This window comes from Amblyraja radiata, chromosome 4 (genome assembly GCF_010909765.2).
Source record: "Amblyraja radiata isolate CabotCenter1 chromosome 4, sAmbRad1.1.pri, whole genome shotgun sequence".
In the NCBI taxonomy this organism is placed as follows: domain Eukaryota; kingdom Metazoa; phylum Chordata; class Chondrichthyes; order Rajiformes; family Rajidae; genus Amblyraja; species Amblyraja radiata.
The window spans coordinates 75674549-75698059 of NC_045959.1; positions in this window are offsets into that span (position 1 = coordinate 75674549).

Consider the following 23511-nt stretch of genomic DNA (forward strand, 5'->3'; position numbering starts at 1 on the left):
AGAGAAGTCTGTGTGAAGTTAACATGTTCTCCTTGTAAGTATGTAGGTTTCCTTTGGGTACTCTAAATTATTCCCAAATCCCAAAGTTATCTTGGATAGTAAGTTAATTGGCTACCATAATTTACCCCGAGTGTAGGTTGGTGGCAGGAAAATCAAAACATGTTGATGAACATGTGAGAGAAATAGGTTTCAAGAAAATAAATGGCTTGGGATTGCTGATATAGACCCGAGGGGCTGAATGACCGCCAGTGTGTGAGGAAAATATGAATCATAAAATATGAATTGTGCTGGTTTAGATTCCCAGTATGGAATTGCTACCTGGTGTCTGCCAACAGATATACTCACCTAGGCTGGAAGATCTATCTCACTGTCTGTCAACACACTGACATTCCCACTGAATGGTTTGGATAATGATCGGACCTGAGATAATGTAAGCCAGAAGTCTTTCTCTGAAACACTGCAATACCACTTGACAGGAAAAGAAGCGAGGCTGAAGCCTTCCTGGCTTTGAACGTTACCATTGATTGTGATAACTTTGAAATGTCACTGGCATTTGGCAACCCAGTCTGTCAGTAAGTGCAGCATATCATTGATTTGGTCGCAGACATTGGCTTCTGACATCCTTGACCTAAATTCCAAATTATCTTTGAGAGTCTGACGCCAGACATTAACATAGCACATGAACAATGAGCACTTACTCCATATTCAATGGCTGAATGCTGTTTTTTCTAATATAGGACTACTGTAAAAGTTCACTACAATCGAGCCCATGATCAATGCTGGAGGATTGGCAACTCTGATTCATTTGGCATGCGCCTACCTGAGTGTCTAAACCCTAAAGGGCCTGTCCCACTTACGTGTCCTTGGCATGCAAATTACGCGCCCTCATGGTCGATTTGAGGCATACGGGCAGTGTATGGCAGCGCGGGGCTGGTCCCACTTAGAAGCGTGGAGGGGTATGTAGTTGTACGCGACATCGCACGGGGCTCCGAAAATTTTGTAGTGAACAAAATCTTCGCGCGCCAACGGCCTGTCGCGGAACTGACGGCCAAAGTGGGACAGGCCCAAGACCCTGGCGCGACGCAACGTCTCACCTTCAACAGCAGCAGAAGCGGGCATACGATCACCGAACTCGGCCTGGGGCTCATGGCCGTTACGGTCTGGATCCGCCCCCACTTCTACTCCCAGAGCGGGGCCAAGAAAATTGAAGATAGACACAAAATGCTGGAGTAACTCAGCGGGACCGGCAGCATCTCTGGAGAGAAGCAATGGGTGACGTTTCGGGTCAAGACCCTTCTTTTCAGACTGAAGAAACATATTTTACGTGAAACAATTGTTTTTTTTATGAATGAGAGATATAATAGAATATTTTAAGTTGATGGAAAATCCTTCTCATAGAACAACTCTTGCTTCTGAATCTGAATATGTGGATTCGAGTTTGCAGCCGAGTTATCATTTGTCAGCACACAAATCTAAGCTGACACTTCAGTACAGTACAAAGGAATTGCTGAGTTAATGCCTGTCTTTTAGATGAACCATTAGACTGGAGCCCTGTCTTCTCGTTTAGTTGGATAAATAAAAATCACGTGATACTGCTTCACAGACTAAAAACTGAAAGTACTTGCAATATCAGCAGTTCAGGTAGCATCTGTGGAGTGAGAAACAACATTAATATTTCAGGGTGATAGCATTTCATCAGAACTAAGAAAAGTAGGAAAAAAATCATGTGGTACTATTTCACAGATTAAAAACTGAAAGTACCTGAAATATTCAACAGTTCAGGTAGCAACTGTGGAGTGAGAAATAACATTAATATTTCAGGTTTATAGCGTTTCATCAGTACTAAGAAAAGTTAAAAATCAAACATGTTTTAAGCCCAAAGCAGCAAAGGAATGGAGAGAACAAAAGGAATGTGACTGATAGACCATAAGAGAAAAAAGGCTGCAGATGCTGAAAGAACACAAGCAGCATCTGACCAGTATTTCACCTCCCCCCCATCCCCCCCCCCCCCCCCCCATCCCCCCCCCCCCCCACATACAAGGTCACTAAAGCAGATTATCAATTCAATATCTTATTTATGGGACCTTATGGAAGTTGGAAGTTGGAAGAGTGGGCTGAAAGATGGCAGATGGAGTTTAATGCTGATAAGTGTGAGGTGCTACATCTTGGCAGGACAAATCAAAATAGGACATACATGGTAAATGGTAGGGAATTGAAGAATGCAGGTGAACAGAGGGATCTGGGAATAACTGTGCACAGTTCCCTGAAAGTGGAATCTCATGTAGATAGGGTGGTAAAGAAAGCTTTTGGTGTGCTGGCCTTTATAAATCAGAGCATTGAGTATAGAAGTTGGGATGTAATGTTAAAATTGTACAAGGCATTGGTGAGGCCAATTCTGGAGTATGGTGTACAATTTTGGTCGCCTAATTATAGGAAGGATGTCAACAAAATAGAGAGAGTACAGAGGAGATTTACTAGAATGTTGCCTGGGTTTCAGCAAATAAGTTACAGAGAAAGATTGAACAAGTTAGGGCTTTATTCTTTGGAGCGCAGAAGGTTAAGGGGGGACTTGATAGAGGTCTTTAAAATGATGAGAGGGATAGACAGAGTTGACGTGGATAAGCTTTTCCCACTGAGAGTAGGGAAGATTCATACAAGGGGACATGACTTGAGAATTAAGGGACAGAAGTTTAGGGGTAACATGAGGGGGAACTTCTTTACTCAGAGAGTGGTGGCTGTGTGGAATGCGCTTCCAGTGAAGGTGGTGGAGGCAGGTTCGTTTTTATCATTTAAAAATAAATTGGATAGTTATATGGACGGGAAAGGAATGGAGGGATATGGTCTGAGCGCAGGTATATGGGACTAGGGGAGAATACGTGTTCGGCACGGACTAGAAGGGTCGAGATGGCCTGTTTCCGTGCTGTAATTGTTATATGATTATATGGTTATATGGTTATCGGACCTTAGAGACTGCAAATTCAGCATGTCGACATCACTTGAAACATAATTAATTGGTCGTGATGTCCTCAGGACATTGAAGACATTCTGTAGGGATATATAATAAGAAATTATATGACCCACTGTGCTCTACACGCAAGGCACCCCTAAAGGTCTCGACCCGAAACATCACCTATCAATGTTCTCCATGGATGCTGCGTGACCTGCTGAGTTACACCAGCACATTGCGTCCTTTTGTGTATTAACTTGCAGTTCTTTAATTTAACCCCTCGTGCACTATTAGAAGAGGCCGTTCACATGCAATGTGATGGGGATGCACACTTGTTTAATGATAAACCAAGAATACCTGCCCTGGATGAAGCTGACAATTATGAATTATTCTTCCAATAATTTGCAAAAACGTGCAATGGCATTCTGGCTGTAAACTCACAATTTAACCATCAATTATTTTGATAACTATCCAGCTACTATCACGGCGAGGCTTTAGCCGAACAATGTAAAAAGCATAATATAGTTTTATTACAATTAGTGTTCAGAAAGCCTACACGTATTTCAGCTGCATCACACAGCAATTCTATTCTGCAATAGTAGAAAGGAAAATGTTATGCATCACTAATTTCTGCTGCTATCAAGTACAAATGCCTGTGGTGTTTCTGTATGACACATTATGAGAGAATTTTATCCATCAAGATGATCGCTATAAGATTTGGTCTGACAGAAAACTCCCTAAGGAGGCCAGTAGAGAAAGCAGGAGATGGGGGAAGGTGACTGGAGGTGTTGGTGAGATTAACCTTGTTCGGACATATTACATGGAGACTGGTATACTTCTTCAGACTCGTCATAGGCTCATCAGGATACATGGAACCCAGAATGCATTATATGTGTGTGAACAAGGCAATAAACTCAATACAGCAATGAAGCAGAAAATGCTTTGAATACATACATGATTATTGAACAGTCAGGAAGAAAGCACCGGCTGTTAATTATTGGAAGCAGGATGAAGGTGTTTCCTTCGCAACACTGAATTGTATGAATGAAGTAGAAGCAAAATGTAGAATTGCAACTCTCCTGCACAAAATCTATACTGTAACTACTTGGCAGAATAAACTACCAGACATATGAAATCATTCATGTGTAGTAACAACCAGATCTTCCTTACTGATTCAGAATGTAAGGCAGGCAGTCGTGCGGGATAATTGACCTGAAAACAAAGAGTGGATAACAGAATAGAAATTAATATCATAAAATGGCTTCACACAGTTTTTGCATTTGTATGAATAATGTTCATTGAGCTAGAAGGTATTGCAGCATTTCTTTTGAGGTATGCTTGAATAATGAAACATTTGTGTAACACATTAAAATGACGATAGCTGCTCTGTGCTGTTTTGTCTGTGCATAAATATGTTATACCAGATGCTAGTTTGAGCCATTTTACAATTCAAAACCTTCCCTTTGGATATTTACCCTCAACTAAACCAGAACTAAATCTTACATAAAGGCAAATAAGGCTTGGGTGAAATCATTTCCTTATGTTAGTAAATAACATCATTCTTTACAGTGAGAGATAAATAAAAAAATGAGCAGCAGTGGCAGAGTGTAGAGTTTTCTCAAATCTTTCATAGGTATTTCAAAGAGACACAGCAAACCAATGTTGGAGGAGTCACCCATAGAAGCTATACTGGATGAGGGTTCAAGTAGCAAATGAACAGAGGTTAGGCTTGCACAAGATACAAAAGGGATCGTCGTTATCTCAACTGATCTCAGCTTGTGAGGGGGTGGGGAGAGGTGGAGGCAGCGGGAAGAGAGCAGGGGCAGGACAGAGACTGGCAGACAATAGGTTGATACAGGTGAGGCTGTGTATTGTGTTTCCAATTTTGTGAAGTCTGGGTGATGTTGTATAGTCTGGCCTACTGGAATGTGCTGAACAGGCCAACATACCAAAAGAGGGAGAAGGATGACGTATAGATGTCCAGTTCGGATACAAACAGAAGGAAAGAACACATTATCTGAAGATGGAGAATTCAATATTGAATTCCTGCAGGGTGTATCGTGCCCAGAAGAATGAGGTGTTCCTTTAGTTTACATTGGGACTCATTGTGACAGTGCAGGAGGTACAGACCAGGAGTTTATACTGGGAGTGGGATGATGAATTAAAATTGCTGACAAGGGCAAGATCAAGGTCATTCGTGCAGACTGAACACAGGTGCTCCACATTGCAACCACTCAATCTGTGTTTCATCAGTGTAGAGTACACCACATTGCATCTCCATTCAATACAAGAGATTGGAAGAAGTGCATGTGACACAATGCCCTATTTAGAAAGACTGTTTAGGTCCCTGGATGGTGAAGGGAAGAAGTAAAAGGACGGTTATTACACCACTCGCAATTGGAAGGAAATGTGCCATACAGTGGAGAGATGTAGAGAGGGGAGGGGATTGTGGAACAGGGAGTTGCAAGGGGAGCACTCTCTTCAAAATGGTGAAAGGAAATAGGAGGAGAGTATGTGCCTGGTGGTGGAATCTTGTTGGAGATGGTGGAAATTCCAAAATATATATTTTTAGCTGTTTTAAATACCTTAGTTACATCAACCCTAAATATTTTTTTCCCAAAGCACTACAAATTCCCAGGTCATTCCATTGTATACAAAATGCCCTCAAAATATGATCATATTTCTTTTACCAAATGAGGTAAAAGAGAAAATACTCTTGTCTATTTCCGTTAAAAGAACTCACACGAACGTCAGTTGCTCAAAGTTTGTCTTGTCTGGCAGAGATCCTAATGCAAGACACTACCCCAGTATCTCCCTTCTCTACAGATGAACACATGTGATGCTTTACATGTGCAATACATGTTACAAGCATGATAAGACCTGAACCAAAATCAATGTAGATTGGAGGGCTGGTAACTGTTAATTCTACGCCTGTTGACTAGAGTTATGCATTTTCCCAGAGGACTACTGTGCAGGAATAATGTATGGGGTGCATAGTTGTAGTTTGTACATGCTTTCACACTTGTTCTCAGTATGCACAGATTGCTTGGCAAATATTCAAATGAAAAGTAGCATGATTTCTACAAAGATTGGGCTCAGCAGCTGAGAATGGCTTTGAGCTGGCATTGAGCTTGATAGCTCAGTTCTTTCAAATTCCTATGGCCAATGTCATAATCCTCTTCATTGTTCCTCTGTCAATACAGAAGGTTAGACAATGAACTGCAGGTGCAATGTTTAGAAAGTAACAGCACCTCATATTTCGCTTGGGCAGTTTACAACCCAGCAGTATGATATTTAATTTCTCTAACTTCAAGTAACCCTTGCTTTCCCTCCCGCTCTATCCCTCCCCCATCATAGTTCTCCAAGTAGTTTCACTGTCCTTCTGATTAATTTTACGGATTATATGCCTCCTTGTCACCTTCCCCCAAGCCAATGAACCACTCTACATTTTCTTATCATCATCTGCCTTAATCTATTGTTTTCACACCTTATCCATCAATATCTCTGGACTCCCTCTCCCCTGACTCTAAGGATGGGATTGGACCCAAATGTCACCCATTTCTTCTCTCCAGAGGTGCTGCCTGTCCCACTGAGTTACTCCTGTAGTTTGTGTCTACAATGAACTGCAGGAGCTGATTTACAAAAAAATGTCACAAAATGCTGGAGTTACTTAGCGGGCATGCAACATCTCTGGAGAATATGGATTGATGACATTTCAGGTTGGGACCCTTCATCAGACTGATGCAATACTGTACAGACTATCTTCTGTAGTGATAGTTGCACTGCATGAGGTGAATAATTTTATATTTGAGCTGTTCTCAAATGGTATACATATAAAATTGGCTTAATTTTCAAGTATGTTCAAGTTCAAGTTCACATTTATTGTCACTTAACCTATTACGATACAGTGAAATTTGAGTTACCATACAGCCATACTAAGTGAAAAGAACACAATACACACATAAAATAAAATTTAACATAAAAATCCACCACAGTGGAATCAACATTCCTCACTGTGATGGGAGGAAGAAAGGGAGAGGGCACATGAATAGAATCTAAAAATATCACTGCGAGAATGGAACTTACAAGCCAACACAGGGTAATGAAGGGCTGTTTTTGCAGATGTCCATGTAAATTTTGTCCATGTCAGAAAATACATTAAAATTACTTGATATTATAACCCTCTCCACGATATTATAACAAAAGTCATCAAAAGCATGTATACCTGATAAGAAACAACAATTATTAAAAGCGGAGAGAAATGAAACTAGTTCTGCCACTCGTATGAGCACACATGTGCGCACATCGGGCTTTTGAATTTAATAATATCATGGGAACTTGCTCGTAAGTGGGGATGTCCATAAGTCAGGCACTTGTAAATATGGGGCAACCTGTATAGAGCTGAGCAGCCTTCAACTTCCCCATAAGTTACCACATTAGGTTGTTAGATGTATAGTCAACCTGAATTGAGAAAATGAAAAGTTAAGGATAATATATTGCATGACATAAGTGGCATTCATTGCTCACTGTAGATGTGAGTGTGTGTATCGTATGGTAAAAGTCAGATGAAAGGAATATCAGGATTTATTAAATGGCACTTCATTTTTAACGAGGGTGTTGCGAGGACTAGTGGGTCTGAGCTATAGGCTGGGTCTCGATTCCTTGGAGCGCAGGAGGATGAGAGGCGATCATATAGAGGCACATAAAATCATGAGAGAAATAGATCGGGTAGATGCACAGAATCTCTTGCCTAAAGTAGGGGAATCGAGGATCAGAGGACATAGATTCAAGGTGAAGGGGAAAAGATTTAACAGGAATCTGAGGGGTAACTTTTTCACACAAAGGGTGGTGGGTGTATGGAACAAGTTGCCAGAAGAGGTAGTTGAGGCTGGGACTATCCCAACATTTAAGAAACAGTTAGACAGGTACATGGATGGGACAAGTTTGGAGGGATATGGACCAAGCGCAGGCAGGTGGGACTAGTGTAGCTGGGACATGTTGGCCGGTGTGGGATAGTTGAGCCAAAGGGCCTGTTTCCACACTGTATCATTCTATGACTATGACTCTATCTCGTGCCATAAACATTCACTCCTTCCATCACTGGTACATGGCTGTGGTATGTACCTCCGACAAAGGTTATCTACAGCAGTTACTCATCTTGATTATTCCATCAGTATTTCCCAAACATACAGTGGCGCAGCTGATAGTGCTGGTACCTCACAGCGCCAGAGGCCCTGGTTCGATCCTGACCTTGAGTGCTGTTTGTGGGGAGTTTGTATGTTCTGTCTGTGACTACATGGGTTTTTCCACTTTGCATTCATGTGGGTTTGTAGTTTAACTGGCTTTAATTTGTAGGAAGTGTATGAGCAAGTGTTATTGCATAGAATTAGTTTGAACGTATGATTGAAATCGGCATAGAATCGGGCTGAATGGCCCATTTCCATGCTGTTTCTCAAAACTAAACTAAACTAAAAACAGTACTCCTATTATCAAGAAGGAGAAGGGCTGCAAGCACTACCTGCAAATCCCTCTTCAAGGTGCACATCATCCTGATTTAGAAATACATCCCTGTACCATCAGCATCTGTGGTTCTAAATCTAGCAACTGCTTGCCTATCAATAATTTGATGGTATTAGGAGTAAGAATTCAGGTCAGCATTAAAGAAAGTGTTCAGAATGTAAGCCAAGGGGCAAAATTTAAAAAAATCAATAAATGCAGAAATGAATTATCAGAGTAATTAATTCGATCTGAGAGAATCAAAATAAAATATACTGAATACAGGATAGAAAGGTTAAAGTTGTTCAAATCTTATCAAATAAAAATGCTGACATAAGTAAATTGAACAATAAGTAGCAGGGAGAATGGTGCAGGATTAATATCATCTCTAAAATATAAACAGTTAGACATTTAAGTTAATTGATGGAACAACGGAGGCCTAGTCCCAGTTCCATGTGAGAACCCCCAGACCTTCATGTGTCCTGGATGTCTTGGTGGCAGAAAATGCTCGAGTTCATTTCAGGAGTGGCTATAGTTTGTGTAGGATGTGGCAAGTTAAGAATTTGGTGAATCAAAACCTGGAAATACTCAGCAGGTCAGGCTGCATCTAGGGAAAGAATAATGTCAAAGTCTAGAGGACATAGCTTAAAGGTGAGAGGGGCAAAGTTTAAAGGAGATATACGGGACATGTTTTTTACACAGGTGAATGCCTGTAACGCCAGGACTGAGTCAGATACACAGTGTCATTTAAGAGGCTTTTAGATCGGCACATGGATATGCAAGGAATGGAGAGATGGGTCATATACAGGCAGATTAGTTTAATTTATCTTGGCATTATGTTTGGCACAGGCATTGTGAGTCAAAGGCCTGTTCCTGTGCTGTACTTTTTTATGTCCTATGCTCTTAATATTTCAGGTCAGAGAACCTATGTTAGAACTTGCTGACTTGCACAGCTGCAGTGCAATTCCAGGATGCAGAAACTGAGTCAGTTTTATACAACAGGAAAAGACAAATACTACAGAAATCAGAAATAAATACACAATGCTGAAGGGGCTTTTCAGACCAAACAAAATAGAAAGCAGAGACAGGAAACTTCAGATGCTGGAATCTTGAGCAAAACCCAAAGTGCTGGCAGATCTCAATGACCTGACTGATGAAGGCAAGCATATTGTATGCCTTCTTTACCATTCTATCTACTCGGTTGCCACTTTCATGGACTTGGACACTCAGATTCCCAGGCAACATCTGTGGGGGGGATGGATGGACAATGTTTCGGGTCGCGACCTTTAAGAGTTATTGAAGCTATTTCTACATCTGAGCTCTTGATCCATATCCAAGTTCTTCAAGTGCTCATCAAAGTACTCATCCAAGTACATTAAATACATTGAGACGTACTAGCTCCATCACACTCCGTAAGTGAGCTCTGGATCTTCACCTTCCTATGAGTGAAAACATCAACTTTTCTCTCTCCTTCTTTCAGTTACCTTAAATCCCCGACATTTTGACCGATATGTACTTCCAATTTACCGTATTGGTACTGATTTATTATTGTCACACGTGTGCTGAGATATAGTGAAAATCTTTGCTTTGCATACTGTCCAGGCAGATAATATCATGCATGAGTACAAAAGATAGTGCAAAAGGCATAATAAACAGACTGCAGAATATAATGTTGCAGCAACAGAGAGGACCTGTCTAGTCCTCTCAACTTTATAAAGCTTAATTAAATTTCCACAAAGCTTCATCTATTCTGATTAAAACAATCCTAATACGATACGATACGATAGAACTTTATTTACTCCGGGAGGAAAATTGATCTGCCAACTGTCATAAAAAGACAAAATACATGACTCTCCTTGTAACTAAACTTTTCAAGCCCTGGCAACACCTTCATAAATCTCTGAGGCCTCTTTACTCTTTTCACTTTCCTCCAGTAGTGTGCCGATCAGATCTGTACCCTACTATTCATAACCTGTCTAACTGTTTCATCGTTTCTACAAAATCTCAAGATCCTCCAGACGAGGAGGGGGGTAGAGAGAGAGAGAGAGGGAGGGGAATAGAGGGAGGGTAGGGGATAGAGTGGAGGTGAGGGTGGGTAGAGGGGGAGAGGGCGAGGGAGGGAGGGGGGTAGAGAGGGAGGGGGTAGAGAGGGAAGGGGGTATAGGGGAAGGGGGTAGATAGGGAGTGAGAGGGAGGGGAGTGGAGGAAAGGTAGGGGGAGGGGGAGGGGGTAGAGAGGGAGAGGGGCAGAGAGGGAGGGGATAGAGAGGGAGAGGGGATAGAGGGAGAGTTAGGGGGTTAGAGTGGGGGGAGGGAGGGTAGAGAGGGAGAGGGAGGGGTTATAGAGGGAGGGAGGTAGAAAGGGTGGATGTGAGGGTAGATAGGAAGGGAGAAACTCCCTCCTCCACCCCTCACCACCTCCCCATTTCCCACCTCCGCACCCCCCCCCCCCCCATCTGCCTCTACCATTTCCCTACCCAGGTCATTGAGCAGCACCAGGGCCTGGAACTCAGCCTAGTTCGCGTACTTGGCCCGACCCTGGCTGTAGACTCCAGCCATCAGCTCGGCTGCCGCCTGGGCTGCAGTCCAGTCGTACCTGACCCCGGACCCAGGCTCGTCCTTGGTTCCAGCAGCGGCTTCTTTCTTGGCCCCGGTTACGGTTCCATCCTAAGCCCCGGGCTCTGCTCTCACACCTGCTCGAGCGCCAGGCTCCACTCCAGCCAGGGCCCGCAGCACCACCCTCTCCACCGGGCGTCGGCATTGCGAGTGCCCCTCCCTCCCGGAGTGTCCCATTCTGCCTTGCAAGTGCATTGTGACGTCACTCGGGTTTCTTTCTGAAAAGGGTGAGATTTCGGGCTGTTTTTAAAATTTTAATTGATTTAAAAACTTCAGAAATACAGGTGGGAATGCAAAGGGGAAGATGTTTATCGCCACGACGGGGAAAATGTGAGTAGAATGTGTGAAATGGGAAGGCTGTGGCCCAGCATTTGGAAGAAAATAGGAATTAACGAGATATTGACACACACACACCCACAGCCACAAACATGACAAAGAGTTTTTGGTATTATAAAATATTATATATGATAAAGAAGGCAGATAGTATGGCTGGCTTCATCGGTCAGGCCATTGAGTAGAAGAATCATGTTGCAGCTCTATACGACGTAGTTGGGCCACATTTGGAGTATTGTGTAAAGTTCTGGTTGCCCCATTAGAGGCAGGATGTGGAGGCTTTGAAGAGGAAGGAGAAGGTGACATGGTCAAAATTTCAAGGACATAGAATCACACCACATGGAAACAGGCCCTTCTGCTCAACTTGCCCATGCTGACCAAATGCCCACCTATGCTAGTCCCACCTGTATTGGCCCATACCCCTCTAAATCTCTCCTATTGCTGTACCTGTCGAATGTCTTTTAAATGTTATGCATCTGCCTCAACTACCTCCTCTGGCAGATCATCCCAAAAAGATCATCCAGTGTGATAAAGTTGCCCGGTAGGTTCCATTTAAATCTTTTGCCACTCACCTAATACCCATATCCTCTAGTTCTTTATTCCCCTACCCTGGGTAAAAAAAACTCTGTGCATTCACCCTAACTGTTCTTTTCATGTGTGGGGCAATTATTTTACACAGAGAGTACCAGGTGCCTGGAACACCTAGCCAGGAGTGGTAGATACGATTGTGGCATTGAAGTGCCTTTTAGATAGGCACATGGACATACTGGGAATGGAGGCACATAGATGATGTGGATTGTCACCTTGTCGTGGTGGAGAAGCTTGTGTGGACCTGAGATCCTGAGAGAGATGCCGTCTGGAGCTATGCTCCTGGTAGGGCTACCCATGGCAGTAACGTTGTGGGGGAGGTCTCTGACAAAGAGCAATCCAACCAAGACCTCAATGGTGGAACAGGCGGAGGACGATGGCTGACCTTAGTGGAGCGTCACAACGGCTGGGAAGGCGGATGAAGGCTGCAGCAGAAAAGGGCTCACGGTCGTCTTGGACTCCATGCAACTAGATCCTGACCCAGATCTGTCAAGGACCGTGGGGTGACTGTCTGTGCACCAGTCTTCCTACGTTAAACAAAGTCACACACAGGCGTCCTCCATATAGGGAATAAGAACCTGGAGACACCCATGGTCAGCCATGACCGAAAGGGGCCTAAGAAGATGATTTGCAGTCAGAAGCGATTAATTTAACCTGGCATCGTGTTTGGCACAGACATTGTGGGTTTTAGGGCTTGTTCCTATGCTGGATTGTTCTACGAACTATGTAATATGTAATACTATGTAATTTTACATGTTATATTATGTGGAAAGTATCTGCACAGGGAACAAGACAATTCAATTCAACTCAATTCAATTCAACTTTAATGTCATTGCACAAATACTGAGTATGGGTACAACGAAATGCAGTTTTGCGTCAGTCCGTAGTAGTAGTAGTGCAATATAGAAATTTTAAAAAAAAGAGGATACAGAATAATAAAAATATTTTATACCCCTGCGACATTGGGAATGATTCCAGGGGAAACCAGTTCAAGGTGGATGGAATAAACAGCATTAAGAAGGGGACATGGTCTTTGCTGGAAGGTTAACTAATACAATGGTTAAAGGTTAAAATAACTTGTCCAGAGAATGAGCACCAGATTGAAATTTTAGCAAGAAGTATTAAGATGCACAGAAGACAAAGAGGAACAAATAACATTAGGGCAAACAAGTTTATAAATAGCAGTGAATAGACATGATATGAGAATATGTGAGGTGTATAAATGCAGGTAACACATTTGTACACATGGCTGAGAGTGTTGTACTAAGACAAGTTGGCAGAAGACACCATGATAGTAACAAAACAAAAAAACTGCCTCAAAGAACAGAAAGAGCTGGAACTTAGTATTCCTAGCCACAAGTATTCTGAAAAGAGGAGTGCGTTGCCAGTGTAGATCAAACGAGAGATGATGTGATGAAAGAGCCAAATAATAAGATATGATTTATAAAATTATGAGAGGCCCAGACAGGGCAACTGAAATAAACTATTTCCCTTCAATAATAATGTTGTGAGAAATGAAAATAGAGGAGTCATTATATTTCTGGATGTGAACTGTGGGCTGTCAATTAGTATGAAGTGGGAAGACGAACAAATCACAGAGCAGAGATAAAAGAGTATCCTACTATAGACTGAGACCAGAAAAAGATTACCAGCAAGAATCAAAGGAATAGAATAGGTTTAAGAGAGGGAGAATTCCAAGAATTTCCTGGATAGATGTGTTTCCAGCTCAGTGAGGAGCAGAGCAATAACACAAGAAAATATGACCTGGTGTAGGACACTTGGCTTCTCAGGTCTGCCTTGCCATTCAGTACAATCATAGCTAATTCACCCCAGGTCCCAACTCTTCCTCGGTACCGGATCCCAACGCTCCCATTTTCCTGATCTTTCAAACATTATCTACCTGTACCTTACCTATAATGAGCTATACTAGATTTGGGCTTGGAAATGAATTTAGACAAGTGGAGTATGTTTTAGGGACCATGTAGGTTATTGAGATCATGATCTCATCATGTTTATCACCATTATGAAAAAGCACAGTGCAATCCAGTGTGAAAAGGAACATCTGGAGAAAGGCTAAATACAATTAATTGAAAAGTGATCAAATGCAATTTTAAAAAATGGTAGTAACACAATATCTGAACAATGGCAGATATTCAAAAAGATGAGTTTGCAGTGAATGGACAAATTATCACAAGAGGGTAAGGACGGGCATCTAAATGTTCTATTCCTTTGATTCTTAACCCCCTGGATGATAAAGTTTGACCAATACCAAATGTAAGGTTCATGAACCAGTCAGAGAACCCAGCTTAATTTAAGTACAGAGGAAATCTAAGAAGAGGAATTATAGGCAAAAAGATTATGAAAGTTGGTAGGATAACTTAAGAGCCTTTTATAAACACATAAATAGCAAAATGATATGCAAATGAAAATTGGAGCCCAAAAGAGCAGATTGTGGAGAGAGAAGGTTTTGCTGTTGTTAACTGAGCAATTTTCAGCTTTCTTTGCTAAAGAAAAGGTTATTCCTAATGCAGCAAGTAGTAACATCTTTTGGTTCTCAAAGACATCATACCTTCTTCTCCCTGCTACCATCGGGCAAAAGCTACAGAAGCCTGTAGTCCCACAGAACCAGGTTTAGGAACTGCTACTTCCTTATAACTAGCAGGTTCTTGAACCAACCCGCAGGATCCTAATCCTACCTAGACAACGGAACACTATGGACCACTTCTTGCATTACCAGGCACTTACTTTTTATTCTAAATGTGTTTTACACAAAGAACCTGCTTTTATTAGTCTTCCTTTTTACCGTCTTGCAAAATTTTATGTGTAGTTTTATGTAAATTTATGGATATTTTTTTGATTTTTTTGCATTTGTCTATGTGCCTGTGCTGTTGCAAACAAGATTATCATTTTATCTATACCTCAATGCTTGTGCATATGACAATAAACTCAACTTGAAAGGCAAATAAAATGGTAAAGAGCAGGCATGAAAGGTTGGGTGTTACTAAATATAAAAGTCTCCTAGGACACATTCTATCTTACTGAATGATTTATAGGTGGAAGTTACAGAAGCTTTGGCTACAATCTTTCATAGTTGTACAAGAAATCTGGAGGATTGGAAATGTCTAAAAAGGTAGGTGGGGGATAAACTTGGCATTTACAGGTCAGTCAGTTTAATGTCATTGATGGGACAACAGTGGCAGTATTCCAGTGCAAAATCAACTGACATTTAAAAAAGTGGCAAACATCCAAGAAAAAAAATCAACTGACATTTGGAAAAATATGAGTTGATAATTGAAGATTACCACACATTTGTTCAAAGCAAATCACGTTTGATTAACTTGATTGCAATCTTAAATGTAATTATCAAAAAAAAATGATGATGATTGTTTGGGTAATTTGTACACAGGCGTACACAGACTTTTAAAAGGCATTGGAGAAAGGACCACATATAAATGCATTACAACTTGGACTGTGAGAACATTGAGATGGTGGCAGTTTAAACCAAAATTGGTGAAGTGGAGAGGTGAAGAAATTCTGAAGAAGAAGGATACACAATCAATTTGTTTAGTTTAGAAATGCCAACTGGTAGTTGAGGCCAGTTCGTTGGCTATATTTAAGAGGGAGTTAGATGTGACCCTTGTGGCTAAAGGGATCAGGGGGTATGGAGAGAAGGCAGGTACAGGATACTGAGTTGGATGATCAGCCATGATCATATTGAATGGCGGTGCAGGCTCGAAGGGCCGAATGGCCTACTCCTGCACCTATTTTCTATGTTTCTTTGTTTCTATGATCCTAAAAACAAATTAAAAAAAACTCCATGGCAATTCTCCAAGTCGGGCTAATCTTCATTCAACCACCCATAAGCAGGGGTCATCTGCCTTGTGAAGGTTTATTTCAAAATGAGTTATCTGTTTCACTTGCAGGCCAGATATGTGCACATGTATTTTGCACTAATAATATTGAAATTGTTGGGCTCCAGTGTATTTTTGAATGCCATGTAAATAAGTACAAATTTAATTATTCCATGTCAATAAGTACAAATTTAATGTTCATTGTGAATAATGTGTTAAATAGCCAATGATACTTAGTAATTATGTTGTGATTATATTTGTTCACATAGCTCCACGTGATAGAATTTCTAAAAACATTGAATTACAGAAGGAAACATTTGAGTCCCCCTTCCATGTCTCCAAGGTAGATCACTTCAGACTCTTTGCCCATAGCTCAATAAATGTTTTGCATTCAAGTTTAAATCCATTTCCTCTATGAAGGTTATATTGAATCTACTTCCACCAAACCTTCAGGCAGACTACTCCAAATCACAACAACTCATTGTGTAAAAACATGTTTTCTCATGTTGCTTCTGATTCTCTTGCAATCATCTTGTCACAACTTATACAGGGCAACCGCGGGCTTTCAGTCATCAGTATCTCATTATGTATGAATCTTCCTAATGTTTGCAGTACAAACTGGAAATCTGAGATGAACTGGTCAACAGATGTTGTTGCTTGTTCATTCGGACAAGAACTTGTCTTTCTCGTTTTAGAACTAATAACCTCACATATATCGACATTGAACTGCATCTCACCCAATTTGTCTAAATCACACTGGAGTCTCTTTGAATTTTCCTCATCGCACATATCCATCCATTGCACCCCTAGCTTGGTGTTGGAAACATGCCAATGGATGCCAATCAGAACCATGGTCGCATCTCCAGTAGTAACTCTACTCAATGTACACTTTTTGCAATCTATAATATACCCATGCATTGAGGTTAACATGGTGGTCGATGAAATGCTGTGGGCTTTTCTTTGTATGGTGATTCAAAGCTGAGCTGTGTAATTAAACCCTTGGGTGTTACAGAATGTCCTCAATTACATTAGCAAACGACGTTAATTTAAGGATCATTTGTATTCCGGCTCTGACTACGATTTTTTTTATCAATTAGCATATTTTTAGACCAATTTAGTATCTGGAGGCATTTTTACATTTATCTAGTTTGCTCCTTGTTGAAGTTCTAATGGCCAAACTTGATAAGGTGGGTATGCAGACCAGCTTTAATTTGCATCATTTTGCACTGCTGTCCGGAACTGGGTACCGCGATGGATATAACCATGAAATGATTTGATTGAAATACCAAGATAATGACATGTGTAATTTTGTAATGGAATCTGTGCCAACCAGTTTCATTTTGTATGCTACTTCTGAATAAGTTGATCAGGGTCGGCAATGCTTTTTGCAAATAATATGCTTTTTCTAATCTGACAGGATTAATTCCAAACCAAGAATTTAAAATTTATTGTTGATCATGTGTTGCATAAAAAAGACTTTGGTTCAGATTTTGCCTGTACAACAGAGCAGAGCGAATAGTTAAAAAATGTATTTGACACTATGTGTGAGCAGCATGAGCTAGTGAAGAATGAAATACTTTTGTAACGCTCTCTAGCTTTCGTCCCAGTGGTATTAAATAACTGCAACAAATCTGTTGTTGCCCTTACACTGACTATCAAGTTTCTAACATCTGTTCTTTTGAGAAGGAATCCGTCCAAACATTTCCAGGCTGTCTGTGACCCACATGTGACTTGGCTTCCTTCACACTGGGGTTAGTTTACTTTCCTGAGCATTGCTGGTTTCTCAAGCGATTCGGCTGGTCATGTTAGTGCTAACATGTCCAACATGTTCGAGTTTGAAAATAATGCCAGCAAGTTTTCCTTTATTTCATTGTTCTTTCTTACTTTCCTTTCATCAACTTCATCCTCTTACCATTTTTCTCTATCCTTTCACTCCGCACTCTCATTGTCTCTCCATATGGAAATAAGAGGGAACACGAGCAAAGGGACAGCTCAATTAGAGATGCTTTTCATTATCATTCATCAGCTAAATTGATGGAAAGTATTATGCAAATCATATTATGAAATGTTGAGCCAATGTGGAACACTCTCCCAGGACTTAACACTGGACAGATACAATGTAAGAAACTCTCATTTCTGGCACTTGCATATACCAGATAGTATCAGATCAGCTATCTATTTTACACCTTGCTTCCATTGTTATAAGCAAAGATCCCAGAGGAGCGCTCCTCTACTATCTTTGGTCTAGGCAACGGTGGTGCTGTGTTGTGCAGGCTTGCGTTTCGTCCGTGGTCGGGGTCGGGCCCGGCTCTTCGTCGCTGCGAAGGTGGATTGGATGATCGGGCATTGTACACAACTGATGTGCTGGGGAATAGATTAAAAAATAGACAATACCAATGCATAGTCCAAAACACCAGCCTCCAAAAAATCCATTGAGGCCTGAGTGAAAGCATGACTACACATGAGAATATAATTTATACCACGGACAAGGCATATCTTAACCCAATTGTATGAATGTTGAATCTTCCAATTTTGGGTACCTATATCTCCGTTGATCTCCACGCATACACGCACATACACACTCTTATTCTTACTTACTTTCTTCTCCCTTTGTTCACCTTTTATACACCCTTCCCTTTCCTCCTCCCCACCTGGTTCCATCTGCCTAATGCCCACTTCCCATCTGGTTCCATCTGTAATCTACCTAGTTCCAGATTCAAATAAAGAGCCACTGTTTAGTTGTAGGTTCAAGTCCTGTCGCATTGTTGGTTCAGATAGAGTGATGCGATTTAGTTATAGATGCAGATCAAGGGATACTCTACGTTTGTAGGTGCAGGCAGTGATGCTGTCTGGGGTGTCGCCTGGCTTTACATTCGGTTGGAGAGTCCTGACCACTTGCTGATTCAGGTGAGTGGATGAAGCATTTACTCTTTATTCTAATTTCAAATTAAGTGGTATCATCTTGTTGTAGATTAAGATGGAGAATACTGGCTGTTTGTAGATTAAGATGGAGAATACTGGCTGTTTGTAGATTAAGATGGAGAATTGTGGCTTTTTGTAGATTCCATTGAGAGTTTCCTGTCTAGCTGGAGCTTCAGGTGGGAGAGTTTTGAATAGAGAGATACCACTTGTTGGTCTTCTGCACTGATATAAGGCCACTATTTTTGCTTTCTTTTCCCATTTATTCTGTTTCCATTATTCATAGCAACTGCTTCATTGACACCTACATTAAGAGGTCTTTGCCAAAAGAATAAGAAGTAAATAGTCCCTGCCTTAAACTGTCAAAAGGAATTTCAGCAATCCTTTCTTGTTAGTAGAATTCAAAAACATCTTTGTCTAATGGCTTCAGTCAAAACAATATTTGAGACAGTTTGTAATCAATTAAAGTTTTGAATTCATCTGCTTCCTGGTTAACCAAAACATGAAGGTATCACACTCTGTCTTACAGGGGTTTTATCTGTCTTTTCAGTTATTTGAATGCACCAGCACCTTGGTTGGAGGTATATTTTCTGCCATCACTCACTCCTCCAGAATTTGGCATGTATTTGAAACAGGTGCTAGTCTCTTATCTGATTAATGACCTCCTGATTTTGATAATAAACATTTTTTTGCCAAAGAAAGCCAAAAATATAAAACTCTTAATATCTATAAATTACATTATTTTCTTAAATTATACTCCAATAATTATTTTTGGGGGTATTCCAACTATGCCGGAAATACTTGCAATAATTTGTAGCTGATTTTTTGATAATTTCTTAAACTAACAGAACCATAATGTAACATATATTTGGTATTAGTCAGGTCATTAGTCATTCACAATTGCTACCAGAACTTCTGTAGGTGTTTTTATGCATTCTTAATTATATTGCATAGCATTTCAAGTGGGAGTGTATAGCTGTGGGCATGTTCCTTGGGATACTTACACTTAAAATTATAATTCCACTAACTCTTCAGTGGAAAAGCAAAATCATTCAATATACAATTCATTTAGTTGAAGGTTTATGATTCAATACCAAAATAATGTTACAGCAATAAGTTACTGCTTGTCAGTAAATTTGATACTGCTTGCTTTCTTTTTAATCTAAACTATTTCTCTCCAGCCAGTTACTTGATAAGAAGTCTGATTATCTCAGCAACATTGTAATTGTTTTGTTCTACTTCAATGTTGACCATCCTTGTCCTTATTATATGAAATAGTAATATCAACTTATGGCTTTTATTTTAAGGTAAAAATAAACTACTTGGAATTAAACCGAGGTAGAGATCTAAAATCTTTAAATTCCTATCTTCTGTTTGCTTCTACATCAGAAATTTCTGTCACCATTTAAAGATCTAGTTATAGTACTTCTCTATTTAAAATAATTCCATTTCAATGGGTGTCTCTAATAGTAAGATTAAACAAGAACTTACCAGTTCGAAGTTTGATCTGTATTTTATGAGGAGTTACGATGAGGAATTACGTGAAGAACCCATCCAGCACGCATGCGCGACATACTTCAAAGCAGCGGTGTGGAATCACAGAAAGACACAATAATTGAAATAAATATAGTAAAGAAAAGGAGAACTTAAATACCAGTTGATCTCTATAGTTGAGGGTGGGAGCGGAGGGCACGTAATCCCTCATCGTAACTCCTCATAAAATACAGATCAAACTTCGAACTGGTAAGTTCTCGTTTAATCTTACTATTTTACTTCGGAGTCACGTGAGTGACTACGTGAAGATTTTAAAGCTCTGTGATTTCAAACCGTGTAACAGTTCATACTTCACTCGCTGCCGAAGTCATTCGAGGGAGGAAGTATGTTATCGTAATCAACCATGAATCTGTTTGTAAAAACAATAATGGTGTTTATTAAACAATAACAAAAAACAAAAATGCTCCCCCGGGCTTAAATTATATATTTGCAGATTCTAATACTTTTTCTGCAAACGATACAGGTTCTGCCAGCGGCTTGTTATAAAAAGTTTGGAATGTTTTCTCCCTAGACCACCCCGCTGTAGCCAGGATGTGGTCCATAGGCACGTCCATCCTCTTAGCCGCCGATGTGGATGCTGCCCTGGTGGAGTGAGATTTATACATGTTAGTATTTACTCCAGCAGCTCCCAGTACCTGCTTGAGCCATCTTGAGATAGTTTGGCTCATCACCCGACCATGAGGTTTCTTGTGGCTGACCCATAAGGCTTTTTCTCTCCCTCGGGGATTTCTTGTTGTGTCGATGTAATTCAATAAGTGGGTCATGACACATAACCGTGGTTCAGGTGGGTATGCCTGGAATTCCATGACTGGACCTGATGTTCCTGGTCTGCTCTGTTTGACCGGCCCCTGAATGGTAAATGAGACACGGTCTGGTGTTATAACCATATTGTCCAATCGTAATAGATGGAGGGACTGGACTCTTTGTGCTGAGACAAGTGCCATCAGCATGACCGTCTTCAGGGTTAGCTGTTCCAGGGTGAGGGATATGGCTGGTGACCATCCCCTAAGGTATGTCAGGACCACACTGACATCCCAGATTTGGGTGTACCTAGGTCTGGGAGGATTAGAGTTGAATATGCCTCTCATGACTTTGATCACCAGCGGGTGGGCCCCTATGGCCTGTTGTCCTGATGCCTGAATTAAGTAGGCTGACAGAGCACTTCTGGCTGTATTAATGGCGCTGTAGCTGAGTCCTTCATTGTGTTGAAGGCCTGCCAGGAACTCCAGTACATTGGTTATTGTAGTAGTTGAATATGTAGTTCCTGTATTCGAACAGTATCTTTCCCACTTCTTGATGTTCGACAAGTATTGTTTCCTTGTGGACATGCGGTGGGATGCTGTCATTGTGTTGATAGTGCTGTCTGACAATCCCAGGCCCAGCAGTGGTCTTTTCATAATCTGCAACCCAGTAGTTTAATTTTATCGTGGCATGGGTGGCTTATGCCTGATACCGGGTGAGTTAATAAGTCTGGGCTACTGGGAAAAGTCATTGGGGTTTCGATGACCATGTCGAGGACCACTGGGAACCATGGCTGTGTAGGCCAGTCGGGTACTATCAAAATACCTGAAGCAGAGGCCATCTGTATTTTGCGCAGTACCCGACTGATGAGGCAGAAGGGAGGAAAAGCATAAAAGAAGAATTTTCCCCAGGCCAGCGCGAATGCATCTATCGCTGCTGCCTCAGGGTCTGGTTCCCAAGCGACATACATTGGTACCTGGTGATTTAGTCTAGATGCAAACAGATCGATATCTGGCGTGCCATATTGCTTTGTAATTTTAACAAAATGCTTTGGAATTTAACATCCATTCTGTGTTATCATTGAATTTGCGTGACCTGGTGTCTGCCACTATATTTAGCTTACCTGGTAGGTAAGTTGCTGATAACCAAATATGTCTATCGACACACCATTGCCAGATTGTGTTGACCAAATTGTCACATGATATCGATTTTATTCCGCCCATATGGTTAATATAGGCCACCACTGTGGTATTATCTATTTGTAAACGAACATGCAAGTGGTGCATATTTGTAGAATATGCTTTTAAACCATAAAATGCACCCAACATTTCCAGATAATTTATGCCCAGTGTCTGTAGTAAAGATGACTCTAGATTAGTCCATCTACCACCTGTGCTGGATATGCTCCCCAGCCTTGAGCACTGGCATCTGTTTGAATAATTAACGTTGGGTTATTGATGATGATAGGGCTGGAACTATGCCAAACGTTCCCTGCCCACCATTGTAATTCTGATATTGCTTCAATGGGTAATTTCATAACTCGGTCAAAGTGACCTGCATGTTGTTTTAACGCCTGCACTTTTGCTGTTTGTAAGTTTTGATAGTGCAGAGGTCCAAATTGTGTAGCTGGAAATGCTGCTACCATTTTGCCAATTACTCTTGCCACTTGTCGAATGGTTGGTCGATCGTTGACCATTAAATTGTTACATGTTTGTGCCAATTCTGCTGCTTTCTCTTTTGGCAACGTTACAGACATGTGGACTGAGTTAATTGTGAATCCTAGATAGTCCATGGTTGTGGATGGCGTCAACTTAGATTTATCTGGATGTAAGACAAATCCCAAGGTTTCAAACAATTGTTTGGTACCTGACACAGCTGATTTAGCCAATTCCATGGTTTTGCCTACTATTAAGATATCATCAAGATATGCCATGACAATATGTTTCTGTTTTCTTAATATTGCCAAGGCTTGTTTTAACATCTTGGTAAATAATCTTGGGGCTGATGTTAACTCAATAGGCAACGCTTTAAACTGTCATAGTTGCCCCATCCAGGTAAATTTCAGGTATCTGCGATGATCCTTTTGAATTGGTACTGAAAAGTAAGCATCTTTTAAGTCGATGCTTGCCATGAAGTATCCTTTGAAAATCAGTTGTTTGGCAGTTGCAAATGTTTCCATTTTGAAATGTATATACTTAACAAACATATTTAGTGAGGTCAAGTCAATGATGATGCGACATCCACCATCTTTTTTGGTTTTAGTGAATATATTTGAGACAAATTCCAAGGGTTCATGTTTGGTTTTCTCAATGATACCCTCTGTAAGTAGCCTCACCAGTTCTGCTTGACCCTCTAGTTTTTTTAAACTGAGAGGGTAAAGACCCTTTGGGGTGTATGCTGAACTGGTGGCATGTTTTCTTGAACAAATTCTATTTTGTATCCACGAATACTGTTGAGTATATATTTA